The following is a 23,251-nucleotide window of genomic DNA, read 5'->3' on the forward strand; positions in this document are numbered from 1 at the left end:
CTTGTGCTGGACCTTGATGACCTAGAGGATCGCGATCGTGTATCCATCGGCTTTAGAGGCTCAGTGGATTTCCTCATATGCTCCTCTACCTCAGTTGGTTGGTAGCTTGCTCCTTGTTGCTGATCCATTGTGAGTTGTACCTTATTTCAAGAGGAGGAAGTCTCTTGGAAGACCGCAGTATCATGAGCTGTTCATGCAGAAACCTTGTTAAGCTTAGCCCGCTGTGATATTTGACTTTTTACTATTCTGCCCTCACAGAACGTGACTGTGCTCCATTAGACAGATAGTGAACATATTGAAATAAAGTCCCAAGGCGTAACTTTTCTTGGTGATTATTCTTTACTGTAAAACTGAAATACAAAAAATAAAATATGTAAATATATATTGCAGGAAAACAAATACAGTAATACTGTTAGATAACAGTCAACTGATTACTCTCAGTTCAAACCATTCTCTACAAAGTTCGTTTCAATGTTGTAATCAGTTCAATCACTTGTTACATTCAACAATCATAACTTAATTATAGTAGAATAAACTTGTTATTTACTTACAGTCAAATGTTTTCCAAAGCTAAACTGTTAGAAGATCGCATTTTTAAGCTGTGCTGCGATGTTTTCCTTTATCTGTTGCATTCTGAACATGTCATAACATATCCGCAATTGTGCTATCAGATCACTATTTCAAAATAAAAGTCCCGGAAGAAATTATTCACAACGTAAGTCCCAGAGGAAATAATTCACAATATAACGAATGCAATAGTAAAATAAAATACCATTTAAATTTTTAAGGTCAACACACTCAGTGTTGCTGCAGAGGTTTTAAATTATAATGTAATACTGCTATAAGTATAATAGAAACACTTCTCAGAAATGCTCTTAAAAACAGTCTTAAGCTCGGACTTGGTAGGACTTGGTTTTTATAAAGATGCTAAAAGCAACTTTCGGTAAAGTCTCAGACTGATTCTTAAGTGCTGACTTAAGTGTTGTGAAATAAAGACTACAGTGATGGTGATCCACAAACACTGAGTCAGCCAATAGTGAGTCTGCTTACGCTATGGGAAAACTCAGTTTCTCGAGAAATATTGAAGTCTTTATGTAAAACGCATTGCAGCTGCACAGCAGACAGTAATGAGCGAGGCAGCTCGGTCATTGGCTGTGCTGCGGCAACTGCTCGAACCAATGACGGGGCGACTCTGAACGCGCGACCAATGGGCACGCGCCTCGCGTTCGCGCGCTCAGAGCCCGCCGAAATTAGCATAGCCAGGCTATATAATGGGCACCCCATCATACGAGTTCCTTTAGGTTCAATCGACTGAAGCGAACTGACCAAGCACAAGCATGGCAGCTTACGCAATACTCGTTCCCTCCTCTCAGGGAACCGAGGTTACGTTAGTAACCGAGTCGTTCCCTATCGAGAGGTCTCTCCTATTGCGTAAGTAGCTTACGCTATGGGAACACCATGTAAAACGCCGTGCGTGCTGACTTCGCTCTATAAAGCCAGAGGCAGATGCCTGAGCCTTAAAGCAAAGTGATTATTCCACGAGCCGACCAACGGCGAGCTACATAATGGGATAGTATAGAGCCCTTCCAAGGTGGTCCATGGTGGGCGCTCATAGTACAAACACAAGCACATATCTTATGTACTGAGTTTTCTATGTGCTGATATGCATAAAAAATCCTTTAAGTCAGTCAGAGACGGACCTTGTAAGGGAGGAGATAATGCTCAGCATATACATACTCCAATCCATTCTACAGTCAGGCTGATAGAATGTTGGAATGCATTTTTCAATGTACTGATATGCATAAAAAAATCCTCTAAGTCGGTCAGAGACGGACCTTATAAGGGAGGAGATAATGCTCAGCATATACATACTCCAGTCCATTCTACAGTCAGGCTGATAGAATGTTGGAATGCAATGAGGGGACCTGTAGGTTATAAAACCTGATAAATGTCGAAGGCGAGGCCCAGCCCGCCGCAGCAAATATCTTAAATGGGTATCCCACTCGACCAAGCCCACGAGGAGGCCATGCTCCTCGTAGAGTGAGCTCTGACGCCTAAGGGGCATTGAAGGCCCTTGGCTTCATAAGCTAGCCTATAGCATCCACTATCCAGCTGATATTCTTTGCTTTGAGACTGCGAGACCTTTAGTGGGGCCGCCAAAGCATACGAATAATTGTTCCGTCTGTCTGAACAGGGCAGAACGTTCCAAATATACTCTGAGCGCCTGACGGGCAGAGTAAATTAGCGTTGCTTTCGTCTGCAGGGGACGATAAGCTGCCAGAGATATCACCTGTGCTCTGAAGGGTGTGGAGAGCACTTTAGGAATATACCCGTGCTTTGGCCTAAGGACAACTCTGCAGTCGTTAGGTCCAAATTCCAGGCAAGCAGCGTTGATGACAGCGCGTGCAGGTCGCCCACTCTCTTGACTGAAGCGAGCGCCAGCAAGAGCGCAGTTTTGCTGTTTAAGGTGCACGGTTCGGAGAGGTTCTAACGGGGCACTCTTGAGTGCGTCCAGGACCGTGGTCAGGTCCCAGATCGGCACCGAGGGGGGGCGAGGAGGGTTCATCCTCCTAGTGCCTCTTAGGAAACTAATGATTAGATCGTTTTTCCCTAATGAATGTCCTTTATCAGGATTGTGCGACGCCGCTATGGCAGCCACATAGACTTTGAGTGTGGAGGGTGTGCGGCCCACCTCCAGCAGCTCTTGCAAAAAGGCGAGTACACTTGGTATCTCACACGATTTGGGGTTCAAGCTCTTGGTATCACACCAGTCACTGAACACTTTCCACTTTTGGGCATATAAGCGCCTCGTAGAGGGTGCTCTCGCCTCAGTGATGGTTCTCAAAACTCCACTGGGGAGGTTCTCGGGAACCCATTGAGGGGCCATGCATGGAGGGCCCTCCATAGAGTGCAGGGAGCTCAACCTAAGTCCACCCTGGCGATTTATATACGAAACTACCGTCATGTTGTCCATTCGGACCAGGACATGTTCATTTTTCAGGTACGGAAGCAGGGCTCTGAGAGCCAAGGCGACCGCCTTCATTTCCAGACAGTTTATATGTAGGCACTTTTCCGGGTTTGACCAAAAGCCGGAGACAGGCCTGCCCTCGTAAAGGGCCCCCCATCCTATTTTGGAGGCATCTGTCGTGATCATTTTTCTCCGCGTGTTCACGCCCAGACTCACGCCGGTTTGATACCAGTTGATGGCTTTCCAGGGCGTCAGGGCTTTTATACAGCCGTGATTTGCTCTGATCAAAAAGTGGCCCGAGCGCCATGCGTGAGTGGGGACACGGCTCTTGAGCCAGCGCTGGAGAGGACGCATGTGCAACAATCCTAGCTGGAGTACAGCTGATGCCAAGGCCATGAGACCGAGCATTTTTTGAAATCGTTTGACGGGCGTAGCTCTTTCTGAATGATGTTGCAAGGCGTCGAATAGAGAGCGCGCGCTCTGATGAGAGGCGCGCTGTAATCTGCACTGAGTCTAGCACTATTCCCAGAAGCGATATTCTGGCTGGGGGATAGCATGCTCTTTGCAAAATTGATTCTCAGACCCAGGCATTCTAGATGGCTGATAATCCAAGATCTGTGCGTCGTTAACTGACCCTCTGATTGTGCTATGATTAGCCAATCGTCGAGGTAATTCAGTATTCGCACTCCCCGCTGTCTCAGGGGGAAAGTGCCACGTCCATACATTTCGTGAATGTATGGGGGCCAATGATAGGCCGAATGGTAGTACTGTGTACTGGTATGACTGTCCCTCGAAGCTGAATCTCAGAAAAGGCCTGTGATGAGGCGCTATCGGAATGTGAAAGTAAGCGTCTTTCAAATCCACTGATAGAAACCAACCCCGGGCGAACTTGCGCGAGCATATGTTTGGTTGTTAACATTCTGAACGAGCGAATCATAAAAGCTTTGTTCAGATGTCTGAGATCTAGGATGGGGCGGAGGCCACCGTCCTTTTTCGGAGCGAAAATAGCGGCTGTAAAAACCCGCCTCGCTCATAGAGGGAGGAACAGTTTCTATAGCGCCCTTCTCTATCAGTTAAAGCACCTCGGTGCGTAGAACATGTGACACATCTTTCCTCACTTTCGTCTCGACCATCCTTTTCACCGTCGTCCCCTGGCGCGCCGAACGAGATGAGACCCACCGCTCTGTTGGAGGGGTGCTGGTCCGTCTGCGTGAATTGGACTGGCGGCGAGGAGTTCTCGGGTGGAGGTGAAGCCTCTGTGAGCTTCACCTCTGGCGGCCTCTGTGAGCGGCGCTTTTTCTTGCGCGGCTCGAACAGAGGGGACGGCAGCACGGTGGTAGCAGGCTCGTTCGCGGCGAAGGCGGCGAAGCGAGTGCGCGGCTCGTTGAGGCCCAGGGAGTCACATTCGGGGCATCCGCCTCGAGTGAAAGCAGCTTCTGCGTGGTCAGGTCCCAGGCAGCGAGTGCAGATAATGTGACGGTCCCTGTCAGGAAGAAGGCCTCTGCACGAGGCGCAGGTCGAAGGCATTTGGAACAACGCCTCAAATTTGCTCTTTTACTAAATACAAAAAGTGTCGCAAAGGCGAACACTTGCAAAGTAGCTTAGTAAAAAGGATATAGTGATGCGCGCCGGATGGCGTAGCAGAAGGCTTCGAAGGCGGCTGAAGGTGCCGGCGTCCTCTTAGCAGTCCTGCTGTAGGCTTGTCAACGGTGGACGAAAGACTCCAACAATCCGGAGGATCCAGCGAAGAGGAGGTCTTCGCTGAAGGAGATTAAATCTAAAGGAACTCGTATGACGAGGTGCCCATTATATAGCCTGGCTATGCTAATTTCGGCGGGCTCTGAGCCGTGAACGGAGGCGCAGCCCATTGGTCGCTGCGTTCAGAGTCGCCCGTCATTGGTTTGAGCAGTTGCCGCAGCACAGCCAATGACCGAGCTGCCTCGCTCATTACTGTCTGCTGTGCAGCTGCAATGCATTTTACATAAAGACTTCAATATTTCTCGAGAAACTGAGTTTTCCCATAGCATAAGCTACTTACGCAATAGGAGAGAACTCTCGATAGGGAACTGGTATGACATCATTAAATCACTCAAGACATATTTTAAAACAATATTATATTATTTTTCAGTAGATTAATTCAATGATTAATAAAATAAAAAAGCCACATTTTATTTCCTGTATTTTAAGACATTTTTGGACAAGTTGTTTTGAAAAATAAAAAATACAAACTTGCGTGACTTTGAGTTTAGAATATTTACAAATAAGAATAAATCAGTGAAATGTAAGATATGAGTTGGGGTTAAAGCACAATAAACACCAGAAGGAATCTGTCAAATCACCTGAAACCCCACATGAAACTATGAGCTTATTAAATGTATTATAAAGTATGTGTGTGTGTGTGTGTGTGTGTGTGCGTGCGTGTGTGTGTGTGTCGGGCTCTTTTCAGATGCAGCTCTGTAGCATTTTTCAAATGTCTGTTTTTCCCATGGAAACATGTTTTCACTACTGTGAAGTGTTGTCACTGATGGAGGTTCGCTGTGCTAGTTAATTATTAAATTCATAACCAATTATTTTCATCATTGATTGTTATAATTTTAATGATATTCATTTGAATGATTAGTTGTTGAAGCCCTCTGAAAGTTTAGGCATTAAGCCCATCAAATTGTTCAAATGCTTAATTCACAACGAGTTTCAATGTATTCATTAAATGAAACAGCCATTATCGAGTCCATCCTCACATCCTCCATCACTATCTGGTACGCTGCTACTACTGCCAAGGACAAGGGCAGACTGCAGCGTGTCATCCGGTCTGCAGAGAAGGTGATTGGCTGCAATCTGCCGCCGCTACAGGACCTGTACGCCTCCAGGACACTGTAGCGTGCTGGAAAGATTGTGGCTGATCTCTCCCACCCTGGCCACAATCTCTTTGAATCACTCCCCTCTGGCAGAAGGCTGAGGTCCATCTGGACAAAAACCTCACGCCACAAGAACAGTTTCTTCCCATCCGCCACTTGCCTTATCAACAAGGCCCGGCACCCACCCTGACACTCTCCACACTCCACCTCTGGCTCTACATTTCACTGTACTACTCCGCTCTCTTTTATTTTATACTTATTTTTAATTGATACTGCGTGGACATATTTATATTTATATTGTTTATATTTTAATTCTTGTTTCATATATTTAGAGATTGTGTGACACGCACCTACAACACCAAAACAAATTCCTTGTATGCGTAAAAAACGTACTTGGCAATAAAGCTTTTTCTGATTCTGATTCTGAGGAGTAAAATATGTAATTTTTTGCCACACTTAAGACATAAATTTGACTTTAAGCAGCTTTATACATATGGCTCCTGATTGACATCTTGTTTTCTAAAGCAATACAATTCAGACATTTTAAAGTGTCACATGCGTGTTTACTTATGTTACCTCAGATTAAAGATGACACAGTGTGCATCACAATCTGTTACAAAAGCTCATGGGGCCGGTTTCTTCTTATTCTCTAACTTAAGTAAAGAATTGTACTTTTTATGAGTAAAGCTTATTTTAAAAACTAAATTCTTAAAAATTATCGTAAATAACATCTTAAAGTTAGGATAACATCAGAGTTGTCTTGAATCCGTAAAGTTAAGATGTTTAATTAATTTACTGGGTTGTTTTGAATGTGGTGCATTCTATCATTTTGAGTCAGAAGTCACAATGTGCTGTTGATGTATGTAAAGGGATCAATGGAAAGGAGGAGGCGAGAACCGGCTTGATAATATAAATAATAGTTTAATATAAAACTTAAAACAAAAGACACAAACACACACATGACTGTCATGTCCGTAAACTATCTCTCTCTCTCTCTCTCTCTCTCTCTCTGCACGATCCTCTGCAGTCAACCTTTATCCCTCACGGAGGCTTGATTAGCCTAATACGGGACCGGGTGTGTAGGATCACGACCCGGCCCCGCCCTCCCCCCTCCCACAGTCCTCCCTCGTTCTCTCAGGCTTATCAGTGTTCTCAGTGCCCCGCAGCGTTCTCGGGGAACAGAAGGGGTCTCCCCCGCACCTGGCAGCGGTTCTCCCGCGGTCGGCAGTCTCAAACCCCGCTGCATTTCAGAGGCCAGTAGGCGACTCCTGCATCCCTGGCAGCGGCCCTGACCGCTCCAGGCGGTCGGCTAGGAGCCCCTTCTCCCCTCACGGTCAGCAGCCATGAACCACCCGCCTCCCGGCACGTTTGTTTGCTTCCATCAGTGCTCAGTTGGCCAGTTTGCTTCATCTCTTGAGCCAGGTCTAGATGATGACATCGCCACTGCATTGGAGAATTTAGGCGTCTGACGCTGAAGACCTGACTAGACTCCCGTCCTCGGGCCAGCACGAGAACGCCGCCACCTGGTGGGACCACCTGGTAGTCCCCTCTACAACAGCAGTTTTCGGAGGTGAGGAATTGAGGAGTCTGCTTGCCGTGGGGGTCCCCCTGTGAAGAAACCACCGGCAGCTCCGCCTCAACCTGGGCCTAGCTCTCAGCCCCAGTGTCGAGCACCCCGCAGGCGGCATACACCACCCGTCTCCAGGACCTCTTCTAGGGCCCGTAAGACCCCTGAACGCTCCTGCGACTGTGCACCCAGGAAGCCAGACGTTTGCTCCGGAGCTGGAAGCAAGACCACTCAGTCCCCTGGTGGAGGGCCGGGAGGAGAATCCTCCCTTTGTCTTTCGCCGCACCCTCTTTGGTAACCAAATTATCAATAAAAGAGCAATTCCCTCACTTCCTGGGTCATCAGACCTGTGCGCGCCATTCTCACAGCCTCCCGGCACCAAAACTTTGCAGTCCCGGCTCCCCGGACATGGCCATCTCGCCTCCAGACCCACGACTGCCCAGCCCCGGCAGGCCAGCGCTGACGAGTCTCAAGGACGTCACTACAGGACCCTCTCCTCTGCTATGGGAAGTGGGCATCTGCATACTCAATTACCTTTACGATTGGCTCATCCTAGCACACTCTCGAGAGTTACTATGCACCCACAGGGACCAGGTGTTTGCGCACCTCAGCTGTTTAGGGCTTCAGGTCAACTGGGAAAAAACCAAGCTCTCTCTGGTTCAGAGCACCTCTTTTCTCGGTTTGGAGTTAGACTCAGTCTCAATGTCAGTGCGCCTCACAACAGAGCGCTCGCAGTCAGTGCTCACGTGCCTCGGTTGCTTCAAGCCAGGCACAGTGGTTCCTCTCAAATGGTTCCAGAGGCTCTTGGGGCATCTCGGGTTGATGCATATAAGACCGCTCTTGCTCTGGTTTCAGACTCATGTGTTTATCACCCCTTCCTGCAGTCAGACTTTCAACCCTTGGACAGACCCCTGTTTCTGCGGACAGGAGACCCCATACAGCAGGTGTCCAGACGTGTCGTGGTCACCACAGATGCCTCTCAATTGGGTTGGGGCGCCGTGTGCTACAGGCATGTAGCCACTGGCTCCTGGATGGGGCCCCACCTGCATTGGCACATCAACGGCCTCGAGTTGTTGGCTGTACTCCTTGCCCTGAGGAGGTTTCTCCCGCTGATTCGAGGCAAGCACGTCTTGATCCGTTCAGACAGCACCGCCATGGTAGCGTACATAAAACGCCAAGGTGGCGTATGCTCCAGTCACATGTCACAACTCGCCTGCCATCTCCTCCTTTGGAGTCAGCCGTTACTCAGGTCACTGTTCACCACTCATATCCCGGGCGACCGCAACATGATGGCAGACGTGCTGTCGTGACAGATCTCACTCAGCGGAGAGTTATGGCTCCACCCCAGGTGGTCCAGCTGATTTGGGGCTGCTTCAGCAGGGCACAGTTAGATCTCTTTGCCTCCCAAGACAACTCCCACTGCCCACTCTGGTACTCCCTAATGGAGGCCCCTCTCGGAACAGACGAGCTGACACACCTCTGGCCCCGGGGGCTGTGCAAGTAAGTATTTCCCCCAGTGAGCCTTCATGCCCTGGTGCTGTGCAAGGTCAGGGAGGATGAGGAACAGGTCACCTTGGTGGCTCCTTATTATCCCACCCGGACCTGGTTCTCAGATCTCACGCGCCTCCCTGGCAAATTCCCTTGAGGAAGGACCTTTCTGCAGTTTTGAGGGGAGGCTGTCCCCCTCCACCTTGAAGGTGTATGTCGCTGCTATAGCAGCCCACCACGACACAGTAGATGCAAGTCCCTTGCTAAGCATGACTTGATTATCAGGTTCCTTAGAGGTGCCCAGAGGTTGAACCCTTCCTGGCCAAGCCTGTTGCCCTCCTGGGATCTCTCAGTGGTCCTCTCTGGCCTTCAGAGACCCCCCTTCGAGCCGTTTGATTCAGTCAATCTCAAAGCCCTCTTCTTGAAGACGGCCCTCCTAAACGCGCTCGAATCCATCAAAAGGATTGGGGACCTGCAAGGGTTCTCTGTCAGACCGTGACCGGCTACGTGCCCAAGGTTCCTACGACCCCTTCAGGGACCAGATTGTGAACCTGCAAGCCATCTCCAAACAGAGGTTAGCGCTATTTCCCTAGCCTATCACACCCAGGCCGTGCCCAACCCCCTTGCGGGTTCGAACACACTTTACGATAAGTGTGGCATCCTCGTGGGCATTGGCCCACGGCACCTTGTTAGCAGATATCTGCTGGGCAACACCCAACAACTTTGCTAGGTTCTACAACTTCAGGGTTGAGTCGGTCTCGTCCCTTGTTTTGTCAGGTCCGAGCCGGTAGAACTTGTAATATGGAACAGACTTGCTGTTTTAAAAAACAATTAAGATTCACAAAACATTCTTAAGAAGAAAATTCTACTTTGCTTCCATTTTCTTCTTAATTTCTAATTTAAGAAAAAAAGTTATGAATATTTATTATTCCTGAAAAGATGTCTTAAGAAATGTCTTATGTTTTTTCTTAAGATTGTTCTCAAGAAAAACACATAAGAAGAATTCAGATTCTCAAAAATCATCGTAAATAACATCTTTATGTTAGGATAACCTCACAGTTGATTCATACCCCTAAAGGTAATATGTTTAATGACTACTGAGTTGTTTCGGATGTGAAGCATTATATTATGTTGAGTTGGAGGTCGAAATGGGCTGTTGATGTAGAAATTTAATTGTACACATTTTTGATTGTTTTGTGTTTTATGTTATTTTCATTTTCAACCATATAAATGTATTGTTTTGAAACTTAAATCTTAATATGGTGACCAATCATACATTCAGTATAGCTCTCTCTCCACGATCTTTAGGGTCTATAGAAACATCCATCAGTTACATTAAAAAAATGATAGCGAGGTGCTAAAAGAAATGTTTAATAGGTAGATACATTTATTTTGACTATTAAAGGGATCATGAAATAAAAAAAAAATTATAACTGTATTATCTTCCTTGAGGTTCACTGGCAATGTCAGTAAATATTTTGTATGAAAACTGTCATAGTTTAGTAATAAATTAGAATTTTCCATCCTGTCTCAGGCCCTCTGTTTCAAACACTCAGCGTCTCCTTTAAACATCAATGTAAATGCCCACTGTTCTGATTGGCTAACATCATGCAGCTCCTTAAATTCAGCCATATTTGAAACTCAGTCAGAAGAGAATAAACAATCTCTCCACAACATTTAACCCTTTTAAACCCTGAAAGTAAATTTCATGTATGTTTTGAAAGTGAAAACATACAACACATTTTATCCGAATATATTAAAATGTACTCTCAAGCAGCACAATAACTATCAAACAGTCATGATATTTGAAATATTCATTAATTAAACTGTTAACTTACAGTTTTGCTGTCAAGTCCAGGTGTTTTTAACTGCCCTGTTCTTTAATAACATTTCCTTTGCAAAGCTTAAATCATATTATGACTGGTTCACAAGCAGTCGACGCTGATATTAGCCACACATACACAGTTCATACCACAGTGAAACACAACACTCACACACAGGTGCACTGAGGCGCAGATCACCAGAAACGCATCCCAGTGGTCAAAGATATCCAGCTTGACACCGTCTTTTAAAAGTGGTGTGATAAACGTGACAACATTCAAAGACTGTTTTACAAAAAACATTTAAATAGTCCAGATGGGTCCCCTTTGGTGTTCAGGAATAGTTGGTAACACTAGATCTGACTCTCACCCTCTGTTTATGATATGAACTGAGCGCCAGTGGGCGGGTACAAGGATGTAATAACACATGTTGTGGGGTGTGTAAATACAACTGAGCACTGTCTCGTGATATCACAAACACAGTTTTCAAAATTAGTCGTTTCAATAGATTAGGAAGTTTTGAATTCTGAAATTTTCTGTATTTTTTTATAGTAACATAACCTAACCTCTTATATGTCTAAATATCAAGGACATTTTGATTTTCCATTTCATTACCCCTTCAAGTTCTGAAGTATTGTTCTGAAGTTTGTATAGACAAAGCAACCTCATGATCAGGTTAGTATAATCAGACAATGGCCTGTCATCTTATTCTTAAGAAACAAAATTAAGATGTTCTTATGAATATATTTGAGAACTTCTAAAGGATTTTTCAGGAATTGCACTTAGGAACATGATTACGAACTTCTTATAAATTATCGTAAGAACATTTGTATTTATTTTTTAAGAACAATTTCATTATTTGATTATTATGAATAGTGTTTGGCTGGAAACTCGGAAGCATGCAAACACAGGAGAGAATGCTTGGCAAACGCATTGCAAGTGCGGTCCTGTTGAACATGTGTAGAGAGTGTTCTTGCGTTACTGTGGTAGTAACACACCTCAGTAAACAAGGGGGAGATAAAGTCACCTTCAAATGTCTGCGCAAGTTAAGCTTAATCATCAGCATTTGTGGCATAATGTTGATAACCACAAAAATGCATCCCTCCTTTTCTTTAAAAAAAGCATGGTAACAAAGTTGTATAATTGGCTATAACTGTACATAGAAAAGGTTAGTAAGTGATTTTATTACACTAAAATCATGTTTACAGGTATACCTTTTATGTCTTGAGTATTTTAACATAAAAGGGCCCATATTCACTTCCATTGTAAGTGTCTCACTGTAACCCAGATGTTTGCTATTTTTAAAGAAAAGGAGGAAAGAGTAAAAAAAACTGTTTTTTTTTTTTTGTGGTAATCAACATTATGCCACAAATTCTGTTGATTGAGCTTAACTTTTACTGAACCCAGAGCAGTCCTTTAACTAACTTGCTTAGTGAGATTCTCTTCAGATTGTTGCCCCATCACGACAGTATTTGACCTGAAAGACAAAACTGACTGAAGCAACCATTGTGGTGACACTGTGAATGCAAAATTTACTTGTGCTATATTAAGAATCGTGGTCTGATACATTTTGAAATCCAAAAATGCATAAAATAAAGCTCACATCACTAGTAGCATAAGCATTCACATAATTGCAAAGAGTATGTTTTGGAAAGGACATGCCAACAACTGCATGTTCCATAACAGTAGTTGCTAAGGTTTGTGCAATGAAACATTGCATCATCCCATTCAGACCTCCCCTTATGGGCACAAAGTGTGAAGAGGGTGCTGGTTGTGTTGCACTAGCACAATGGGACCTCATCACACTAGAATGAATCACCAATAACTGTAAGATTGTGTAGAACAGCATGAGCGAAATCTCTGGATGGGTTGAGGCTGTGACACATGGAGTCCATGCATCCAACTCTCAGCTCTCAACCCCACCTGACATGTCCATCACAGATGATATGATAAAGAGTAACCGGTCAATCACAGCTGAGCTCTGTCTGCTTCTCTTACTCAAGAGGTCACATGGAGTTTTTTCCAACAGAACAAACACTGAGATTGACTCAAGATTTACACAAGACAGTCATGTGCTGACCTGAGAAACAAACACTCCAATAAGTCTGATCCAGTTCAAACACACCAGACAAATTTCCTTGATTCTGCTATTTGTTAAAAAAATTATAATGCAATCTCTAAAGGAATAGTAAAAAAATAAAATAATAATTTTGCTATCATTTACTCATCCTAATGTAATTTCAAACCTGTACAGTATGACAGAATTTCTTCCCTGGAACACAAAAAAAAGACAAATGTTGGCTGGCCATTCTTTTCCATATTATTAAAGTAAAAAGAACCAATAAATTATCATGAAAGTAGTCACTCAGACTCATGCGCTATATTGCAAATCTTCTGAAGCCATACGTTTTTGTTGTGTTCTTAAGCCATGTTTTTGGCATCATTCTGAGTAAAATTTAGACACTGTTGAGTGCAAAAATCCCAGAAGATCAGCAGTAACAGAAATACTCAAACCAGCCCATCTGGCACCAACAATCATGCCACGCTCCAAATCACTGAGATAAAAACATTTCCCAATTCTGATGGTTGATGTGAACATTAGCTGAAGCTCCTGACCCTTATCTGCATGATATTATGCACTGCTGCCACACAATTGGCTGAGTACATGTACAGGTGTACCTAATAACGTAGTCACTGAGTGTAAATGACAAATTATACAAAAGCTTCAGTCACCATTCGTTTTCACTGCAGCTTTTCTCCATTCAATGAGAGTGAATGGTGACTGAGGCTTTTTTAAATTTGTGATTTAGTTGTTTGTATTTTTCTGTGTAACATCGCTACTTTATTGTGGTTTTAAGCTTTTTCTTTTGGCATTTGGAGCTTGGCAGAGCTAGTCCACATTCACTTCCATTATATGTGTGACAGGTTGAGTGTTTCTAAGTTGTTTTTGACTCTGAGCTCAGAAGTAGTTTCTTAATGGGAAGATACACCTACTGGCATTGAGCCACGGCGCGACAGTGAGCACAACTGTGTGGCTCAATTAAGGAGGTTCGTTGGGTCCCGGTGGCTTTATAAAAAGTTGGTCTAAATGCATCGTTGTCATTCTTATCCGTGCTGCGTGTAACAGAGGGCTATATGGTGATATTTCCTGTGGCTATTCCCTGGTGAGTCGTTTGATTTATTGCTCTTTTTCAGTTGTAGATTATAGTCTAAATATGTGTTGTCATTAGAGAGGTGTGTGTGCGTGAAGTGGCGAGCGCAGTTTGCATAAAGCGCACTGTAATCTATCTTTCACTTATGAGGTAAGACAATTTATTGGGGTTTTCTCATTCTATGAGGGGGGGAAATATTGTGAAATTGATGCACTATTTGTGCTGTTATTTTATTATTGTAGGTGTGGTCCAGAGCGCTAGCTGCTGTTTTCTTCATAAGCTTTATACTCATTGGTGTTGCGTTTTGTCCTGTTTGCACGGCTGGCTGCAGTGAGTGGACGTTTGCGGTTTTGAACCGTTGCAGCGATCGAGCTCTTTTACGGCTTCTGCTCTAATCGGTCTGTATGAAGGTTGTTTAATTATTGGACCTGCGTGTTTTCTATGGACTATTAAAATATACTAAACACGCGAGTAGTTTGGTCCGTAAAAGCAGCCTGAAAGAGCTTAAATATTATTAATTGTGATGTTAAATATCATGTCCGTTCTGATGTTTATGTAATCTTTTATTTGGTATTAAAATTGTGTTTGCCATGGTATGTCCGCATGTGATTTATATGACCTGTGATATTGAGGCTTAGCCGAAGAGGAGTGTTTTTGCTTTCTTTTGATCGTGCTATAACTTTTTGTTCACTGATTGTTGTGTGGTTTGTCTATTCGGCTAAAGTGGATTAATTACAGTCTCTTATCAACTGTGGGTAATTAATTGGTAAATTGTGTATGAGATCTATTTTTAGGATGTTTTTAAAATGAAGGTTTCCGGTGCAAAATAAACTTTGTATACTTTTGGAAGTCACGTCTCTGTCTTTGACGCCCTCCGAACCAGCAGGGTCCTTCCTATTTTTGTAATTCTTTTGGGTTTGATTCTTTTTGGTGTATTTTGTTTTTTTTAATACTTTCCTGGGTGGAGAAGTAACCCAGGTGGCGTAGTTGGTTTTGTTTAATATTTAGCCCAAGGTTACAATCTTGGCGCAGTCGGCAGGAGTACGATTGGCGTATAAAGCAGAGACGTGACTTTATTATTTTTATTTTTTTTTGTGATATTAATATTTTTTTTTAAAACAGCAGCTAGCGCATTAGAATTCTTGTACTTTCCTCTCTTGTGTTTTTTTTCTGTCATTTAGACTGTCACTATGGAGGATGAGATGCAGCAATTGCGAGACATGGTGGCCGAACTTAAGGCTGATAATGAACGCCTGCGGCAAGAACGTTCTGAGGTCCAGGCAAGTCCTAGTGTTAGCCCTCTGAGTTTAATCATAGGGGCGGCGTCTGATATGGGCCCAAGGTCTTTCTCCAATGGTAATTCAGTGGTGACCGAAAGGTTAATTTATGTCCCTAGGGAGAGGAAATGTCCTGTTTTTAGAGGCCGCACCGAATTTCTTTGGCTGATTGGCTAGAGGAAGTGAAGGCCAGTATGCGTGTTCGCCATTTATCCACTTTTGACAAAGCACACTTCCTGTATGACCATTTAGAGGGAGAAGCTAGGGAGGAAATAAAATTTAGGCCCAGTGAAGACCGGGAAGATCCAGATAAAGTTATTCAAATACTTACTGAGTTGTACGGCTGCCCGGATTCATATATTGTTTTGCAGGAGAGTTTCTTCTCTCGACGACAGCTAGAGGGGGAGACACTTCAGGAATTTTCACACGCTCTTTTTGGCTTGATGTCCAAAGTAATTAAAAATGCTCCAAATGGTATGCCCAATTCTGATGTCCTTTTGCGTGACCAATTTGTTGAGTATGTGTTGGATTCTGCCCTTCGAAGGGAATTGAAACAGTTAAACCCTAGGGCTACCTTACTTGATGTTAGGGGGGAAGCCATTAGATGGGAACGGGAGGGCATGTTGAGGTGTACCAGGGATCGTAGTTTTTCAACCTCTTCTACTTCTGGGCTGCAGTATGGGGTTTATGGGTCAGCGCCAACTTCAAGCTCTGAATTATCAGAGCTAAAAGAGATGCTCAAAAAGCAGCAAGAGCAGCTTGATCAGTTAACCCGTAATGTGACTTCACTTCAAAATGCCCCAAGAGTGCCTTCAAGTACCTTTAATAGGAATGCAGTTATCTGTAGGAAGTGCCAACAGCCTGGCCATTTTGCCCGTGAATGTACTTCTCAAAATTGGTCATCGAGGGTTAATCCCTCACCCTTACGTCATCCTCAGCCCGAAGTGTTAAGGCTCCAGCCCTCTGTTACCTTTCAGGAAAACTAGAACCTTCTGTGCTCCCGAGCCACAGTTCAGAAAGGTATGTGTTGGGCTCCGATGCTGTTTTTCCCAATGTAGAGCACACGGCCCCTTTATTGTCACCATGTCCCCATGTAACGGTTAATGTTGGTGGGGTGCTAGTCCCCAGTTTGTTAGACACTGGTTCAATGGTGTCGACAGTGACTGAAAGTTTTTATCTGCAGAACTTTGAGCCGTGGGGTTTGGAAAAACTTCACTCATGCCATTGGTTGCAGCTTAAGGCTGCTAATGGCTTAGATATTCCATACATAGGCTATTTAGAACTGGATGTGGAAGTCTTTGGTAAAGTGATTCCTAAACGTGGCGTGCTGATAGTTAAAGATTCCCCAGGTACTTCTACTCAGGTCTCCGGTATTTTGGGCATGAATGTTATTCGAGAATGTTATCACGCAATTGTTTGGGCAATATGGGCCGACTCTCTTTGAAACCGCTTTAGTGCAGCATGCCCCTAATCCTTGGCAACAAGCCCTACAGAAGTGCCATCAAGTTCAAGTTCATGCCCCTTCAGATTCTTCTGCCCGAGTTCGGGTTCGAGGAGGCAGGTGTATTCGTGTGCCGGTGGGACCATGAAGTTTATTGCAGCTACTTGTTCTCAGCAACACACTGGATTGACTGTAGTATTTGAGCCTTCTAGTGGTGGGTTAGCAGCTGGTCTTCTGGCTTCCCCTGCCATTGTTAAAGTAGTTCGTGGACAGGCTTATATTCCAGTAATTAACATAGGAGTAGTGGATGTTAACCTCTATGCACGAACCGTTCTTGGTACCATTAGTCCAGTAACTGTGGTGAGTTTACCCCAAGGTGTAGAGGATGTCCCCTTGAGTTTGCAGGCCACAGTTTCTTCCCAGGTGACTCTAGGTCCCATACAAGACAAGATTGATTCTGTTGATCTGTCTGCAATGACCGCTGAAGAACAGTGTGAGGTCAGGGCTTTACTATCCCAGTACTCTTCTGTGTTTTCAGCACATGACAGCGATTTGGGCTGTACTACTTTGATCACACACGATATTCCCTTGATTGATGAGGTTCCAGTTAGACAGAGGTATAGACGTATTCCGCCCTCAGAATATGAAGCCGTTAAGGCTCATATTAATCAGTTGCTGGAAACTCAAATTATAAGAGAAAGTAGTAGCCCCTATGCCTCTCCCATTGTCCTGGTGAAGAAAAAGGATGGTAGCCTGCGAATGTGTGTTGACTATCGTCAACTTAACAGTAAGACCAGAAAAGATTCGTTTCCTTTACCTAGAATTGAGGAATCCTTAGATGCTCTCGCAGGTGCCAGGTGGTTCACTACAATGGATCTTGCTAGTGGCTACAATCAGGTCCCTGTGGCTGAGAAGGACAGGATGAAGACTGCCTTCTGCACCCCTTTTGGGTTATACGAGTGGAATAGGATGGCGTTCGGCCTGTGCAATGCACCTAGTACATTTCAGAGACTGATGGAGCGCATGTTTGGCTCGCAACATTTTCAATCCTTGTTGCTTTATCTGGATGACGTTATAGTGTTCTCTTCCACAGTGTCTGAGCACTTGCAGCGGCTGGAGGTGGTCCTGAAGCGTCTACAACAAGAAGGCTTAAAGGCCAGATTGGAGAAATGTTCGTTCTTTCAGTCTGAGGTGAACTACTTGGGGCATTTGTTTACTGCCCAGGGGGTGGCTACCGATCCGAAGAAAATTGAGGCAGTTGCTAATTGGCAGCCTCCACAACAGGTTTCAGAACTTCGGTCGTTTCTTGGCTTTGCAAGCTATTACAGACGGTTTGTGGAGGGTTTTGCTAAAGTGGCCGCCCCGCTTCATCGCCTAGTAGCTGACCTGACTGGAGCTAAGAGGAAGGGCCCAGCCCGGTCTTGCCAGGAGGTCTGGACAGAGGAGTGTCAGCGGAGTTTTGATACCCTGAAGCAACAGTTGGTGAGTGCTCCCCTGTTGGCTTATGCTGACTTCTCTTTACCATTTATCTTAGAAGTGGATGCCAGTTATAGCGGATTGGGAGCAGTTCTGTCACAGGAACAGGGGGGCAGAGTTCGACCAGTAGCCTATGCGAGTCGTGGTTTAAGGCCGTCGGAGAGGAACATGTCCAATTGTAGTTCCATGAAACTGGAATTTCTTGCCCTTAAATGGACAATGACTGAGAAATTTCGCGAGTATCTACTTGAACACAAGTGTGTGGTCTACAGGGATAATAATCCTCTGAGTTACCTCAATACCGCTAAACTTGGTGCTTTAGAACAGAGGTGGGCTGCCCAACTCGCCACTTTTGACTTCAGCATTAGGTATCGTTCTGGCCGGAGTAATCGGAATGCTGATGCACTCTCCCGACAGCACCCTGCTGGACTTGGGCTGGAATATATGATTCCGGGAAGTTCCCTGCCAGAGCCCCTCCAACAAGTCGCTTCTATCAGACCTCAAAGAGGTGTACAAGCATCCATTACTGCTTTCCCTGGCTATTCTGCTGCCGATTTACATGGGCTACAGGAGGCAGATGCAGCATTGGGAGAATTCCTGAAGCTGTGGAGAAGAGGGAAATACCCGTCGCGTGAAGAGCAGCAGGGATTGTGTGCAGATGTTGGTAAACTCCTGAAGCAGTGGAAACGATTACGGGTGAAGGATGGTGTGTTGTACCGTCAGTGTCACCATCCCCAGGGCGGTGAGGCCTTTCTTCAGCTTTTGCTCCCGACATCGTTAAAGACTATGGTGATGCAGCAGCTTCATGATGAGCATGGCCATCAGGGCGTGGAACGTACAACAGAGCTAGTGAGACAAAGGTGTTTCTGGCCAGGTATGGGTGAGGATGTGAAGCGTTGGTGCCACCAATGTGAACGTTGTACTGTTGCTAAGGATGTCTTCCCTCGAGTGCAGACCTATATGGGTCATTTATTGGCTTCAAAGCCTAATCAAGTTCTGGCCATTGACTTCACCTTGATTGAGCCATCACAGAATGGAATGGAGAATGTTCTTGTCCTGACGGATGTGTTTTCTAAATACACCCAGGCTGTGCCTACTCGTGACCAGAGAGCCTCTACGGTGGCAAAGGTGTTGGTTAATGAGTGGTTTTACAAGTTTGGTGTTCCCAGTCGTATCCACTCGGATCAGGGGAGGAACTTTGAAAGCACCCTTATTCATCAGTTGTGTGCACTGTATGGTATTGAACGGAGTCGGACCACCCCAGCCCATCCTACTGGAAATGGTCAATGTGAGCGATTTAATCGCACGTTGCATAATCTGCTGCGTACTCTACCTGCCTGCAAGAAGAAGAACTGGGCAGCATATCTCCCTCAAGTGGTTTTCTCCTATAACACTACTCCACACCAGTCTACCAGTGAATCTCCATATTTTTTAATGTTTGGGCAAGATCCACAATTGCCTGTTGACTTTCTCTTGGGTAGAATTGAGACTCCTACTCAGGGCCGTGTCCATGACTGGATTTATGACCATCAAGCTAGACTTCAAGTGGCCTTTGATGGAGACATGATCAGGGAGTACGGGATGATCCTTTGAGCCAAGGCCAGCTGGTGTATCTGCGGGACCTTTGTGTGCGAGGACGGGCAAAGATCCAAGATCGCTGGGGTTCTGTTCTTTATAAAGTTCTGCGAGCCCCGGCATTAGGCGGGTCGGTGTACACTATTGCTCCTGTTGAAGATTTGGAGAAAGTTAGACATGTGCATCGTACTTTGTTAAGAGCTCAACCGGCTGGCCAGAATCGGGCAGAACCTCTTAACCCTCTCCTTTCAGAGTCGGATCAAGCATCGGTGGACTCTGGAGAGGACAATATATTGGATGAAACGTGGTTAGTGGTGTCGGCAGAGCGGGAAGTTCCTCCTCCAGTGATGGTACCCATTGCTGTTCAGGCACCTCCAAGTTGTGCCCCACTCCTGCCCCACAGCCCTGATGGTGTCCCCATGTCATCTAGTAGAGTTCCTGAGCCGCCTCTGGTCCATGATTCTTTGCTTCGTAATCCCTCAGTGGCATCCGAGGGTACCACCACTACTGCAGAAGCATCGCTACGTCGGACCACCCGAAAAACTGCAGGCTACCATTCCAATGCCCATCATTTGCCAGAGACAATGGGAGGTAGAGGGGGTAGTGTGAATTCGCAAGTAATTGTTGCTCAGGGGGTTTCTACTCTTTTTAAACCTTGGAGTTAATTTCGTCGGGTCGACGAATTTAAAAACTAGGGGGTAGAATGTGACAGGTTGAGTGTTTCTAAGTTGTTTTTGACTCTGAGCTCAGAAGTAGTTTCTTAATGGGAAGATACACCTACTGGCATTGAGCCACGGCGCGACAGTGAGCACACCTGTGTGGCTCAGTTAAGGAGGTTCGTTGGGTCCCGGTGGCTTTATAAAAAGTTGGTCTAAATGCATCGTTGTCATTCTTATCCGTGCTGCGTGTAACAGAGGGCTATATGGTGATATTTCCTGTGGCTATTCCCTGGTGAGTCGTTTGATTTATTGCTCTTTTTCAGTTGTAGATTATAGTCTAAATATGTGTTGTCATTAGAGAGGTGTGTGTGCGTGAAGTGGCGAGCGCAGGTTGCATAAAGCGCACTGTAATCTTTATCTTTCACTTATGAGGTAAGACAATTTATTGGGGTTTTCTCATTCTATGAGGGGGGGAAATATTGTGAAATTGATGCACTATTTGTGCTGTTATTTTATTATTGTAGGTGTGGTCCAGAGCGCTAGCTGCTGTTTTCTTCATAAGCTTTATACTCATTGGTGTTGCGTTTTGTCCAGTTTGCACGGCTGGCTGCAGTGAGTGGACGTTTGCGGTTTTGAACCGTTGCAGCGATCGAGCTCTTTTACGGCTTCTGCTCTAATCGGTCTGTATGAAGGTTGTTTAATTATTGGACCTGCGTGTTTTCTATGGACTATTAAAATATACTAAACACGCGAGTAGTTTGGTCCGTAAAAGCAGCCTGAAAGATCTTAAATATTATTAATTGTGATGTTAAATATCATGTCCGTTCTGATGTTTATGTAATCTTTTATTTGGTATTAAAATTGTGTTTGCCATGGTATGTCCGCATGTGATTTATATGACCTGTGATATTGAGGCTTAGCCGAAGAGGAGTGTTTTTGCTTTCTTTTGATCGTGCTTTATTTTTCACTGGCTTTAATAACTTTTTGTTCACTGATTGTTGTGTGGTTTGTCTATTCGGCTAAAGTGGATTAATTACGGTCTCTTATCAACTGTGGGTAATTAATTGGTAAATTGTGTATGAGATCTATTTTTAGGATGTTTTTAAAATGAAGGTTTCCGGTGCAAAATAAACTTTGTATACTTTTGGAAGTCACGTCTCTGTCTTTGACGCCCTCCGAACCAGCAGGGTCCTTCCTGTTTTTGTTTGATTCTTTTTGGTGTATTTTGTTTTTTTTAATACTTTCCTGAGTGGAGAAGTAACCCAGGTGGCGTAGTCGGTTTTGTTTAATATTTAGCCCAAGGTTACATATGGAAAAGAACAGCCAGGATATTTTTTTAAAACTTAGCTGTTGTGCTTTTTAACACTGTCCTAAAAAACATTACCAGTGCTTCCTGCTATGCTATTCAGTGTCAGCGCTGCCATTTACTGACTCAACAGAGAATAACAGACGGACAGAGGTGGGTAGTAACGCACTACATTTACTCCATTACATTTACTTGAATAACTTTTGGGTAAATATTTTACTTTTAGAGTAGGTTTAAAAGTGGATACTTTTTACTCACACTCAAGTAAATTTCTAATGACATTTTTTTTACTTTTACTTCTTTTCAATGTGTCGTTTCATTACTGGATTTAATTTTAATGAATGTGTAATTTATTGAGAGATTATTGAATGGGACTTTTACGAGAGTGGAAGTTCACATAGCTGCGCGTTCTGAGATGCTCCCACTTGAATGATGAGACTGTCACGCAAGTCATCAGTGCAGCAGCATCAAACTCTTCAAAGTGAAACACTTTCTTTGCTCCGCACAGTGAAAAAAATTATAGTTTCGTCATGCAATGCCTTCATTTAACACCAAGACAAGCTGATATTTCAAGATTAAAATGTGATGCATGTGATGCGCACAAGGCGATCGTCGCGACGATAGTGGCTGTGTCTGCAATCGTTCAGTCTTTCACTATTTCCTATATAGTAAATGGCAGTTAGTGCACTATATCTCAGCAGTAAGTGAGTGAAATGAGTGAATTCGGACGTGAGTGTCGGAGCTCTGGGGCTGGTGCAGAAACAACATCACATATGAAATTTTTAAATATTTGGGCCTTAATTGTTATTCTTATTAAATAATATATTAATACAATACATCTTCATTCTGTTTGTCATTTTTAATATATACTGTGTGTTAATGTAAAGAGTAAACACATTTTATCAAATATAGAGTACATTTGAAAATGTATCTGTATGTTCCCCTTCTGTCGCTCTCTCCACGTTGTGTCAGAGAAGCGACACTAGGGGTCTCTCTTGAGCGCCGATATTCACCTCTGAACCATGAAAAAAGGCCAATGAGAGTTGGCACCCAGTATTTGCATGTCCCGCCCCCGGACATACGGGTATTTAAGCAGCGCAAATACGGGAGTTCATTCAGAAAATTTCTTCGGAGCCGATGGTCGTGCATGCAGTCTGCTGCGAGTTACACACCAAATTCCTGTTTAATCCTCTGACGCTCTGCATGCTGTTGGATCTGACGGCGCATAACAGCGGCTTTCTCATTCGTGCACGGCTGTGCATTCTTGCCCTAGGCGCTCGACAGCGCAGACAACTCGAAAGAGTTATTCTAAAAGAGTGAATTTCGCTCTAAAAGAGCAAAACACAGCGGCGTTGAACGTCCTTCTCAGGACGCGTCTTTTTAAAGACGATTTTCCGCCTCTGTGTAGTTTCTGGATGCGTTGATTCTCCCCACTTCTGACGGCCATAAAAACTGCCTTGCATTCCTGGGTTGCGATCACACGCAGGCAGCATTTTTATGAATGGTCTATGTTTTCAGTACGAGAACATAGCCATGACAGCATTGCGGTCGTAGGCTTTCTCTTGTAGTGAGAAAAAGCCGCTTCAGCCGCCCCCCCCCCCGCGCCTCGCCTCCTTCCTATGGGATTGAGGCAGGCGCCGCGGGCGATGGAGAACAATCTGGGGAGA

Source organism: Xyrauchen texanus, chromosome 17 (genome assembly GCF_025860055.1).
Source record: "Xyrauchen texanus isolate HMW12.3.18 chromosome 17, RBS_HiC_50CHRs, whole genome shotgun sequence".
In the NCBI taxonomy this organism is placed as follows: Eukaryota; Metazoa; Chordata; class Actinopteri; order Cypriniformes; family Catostomidae; genus Xyrauchen; species Xyrauchen texanus.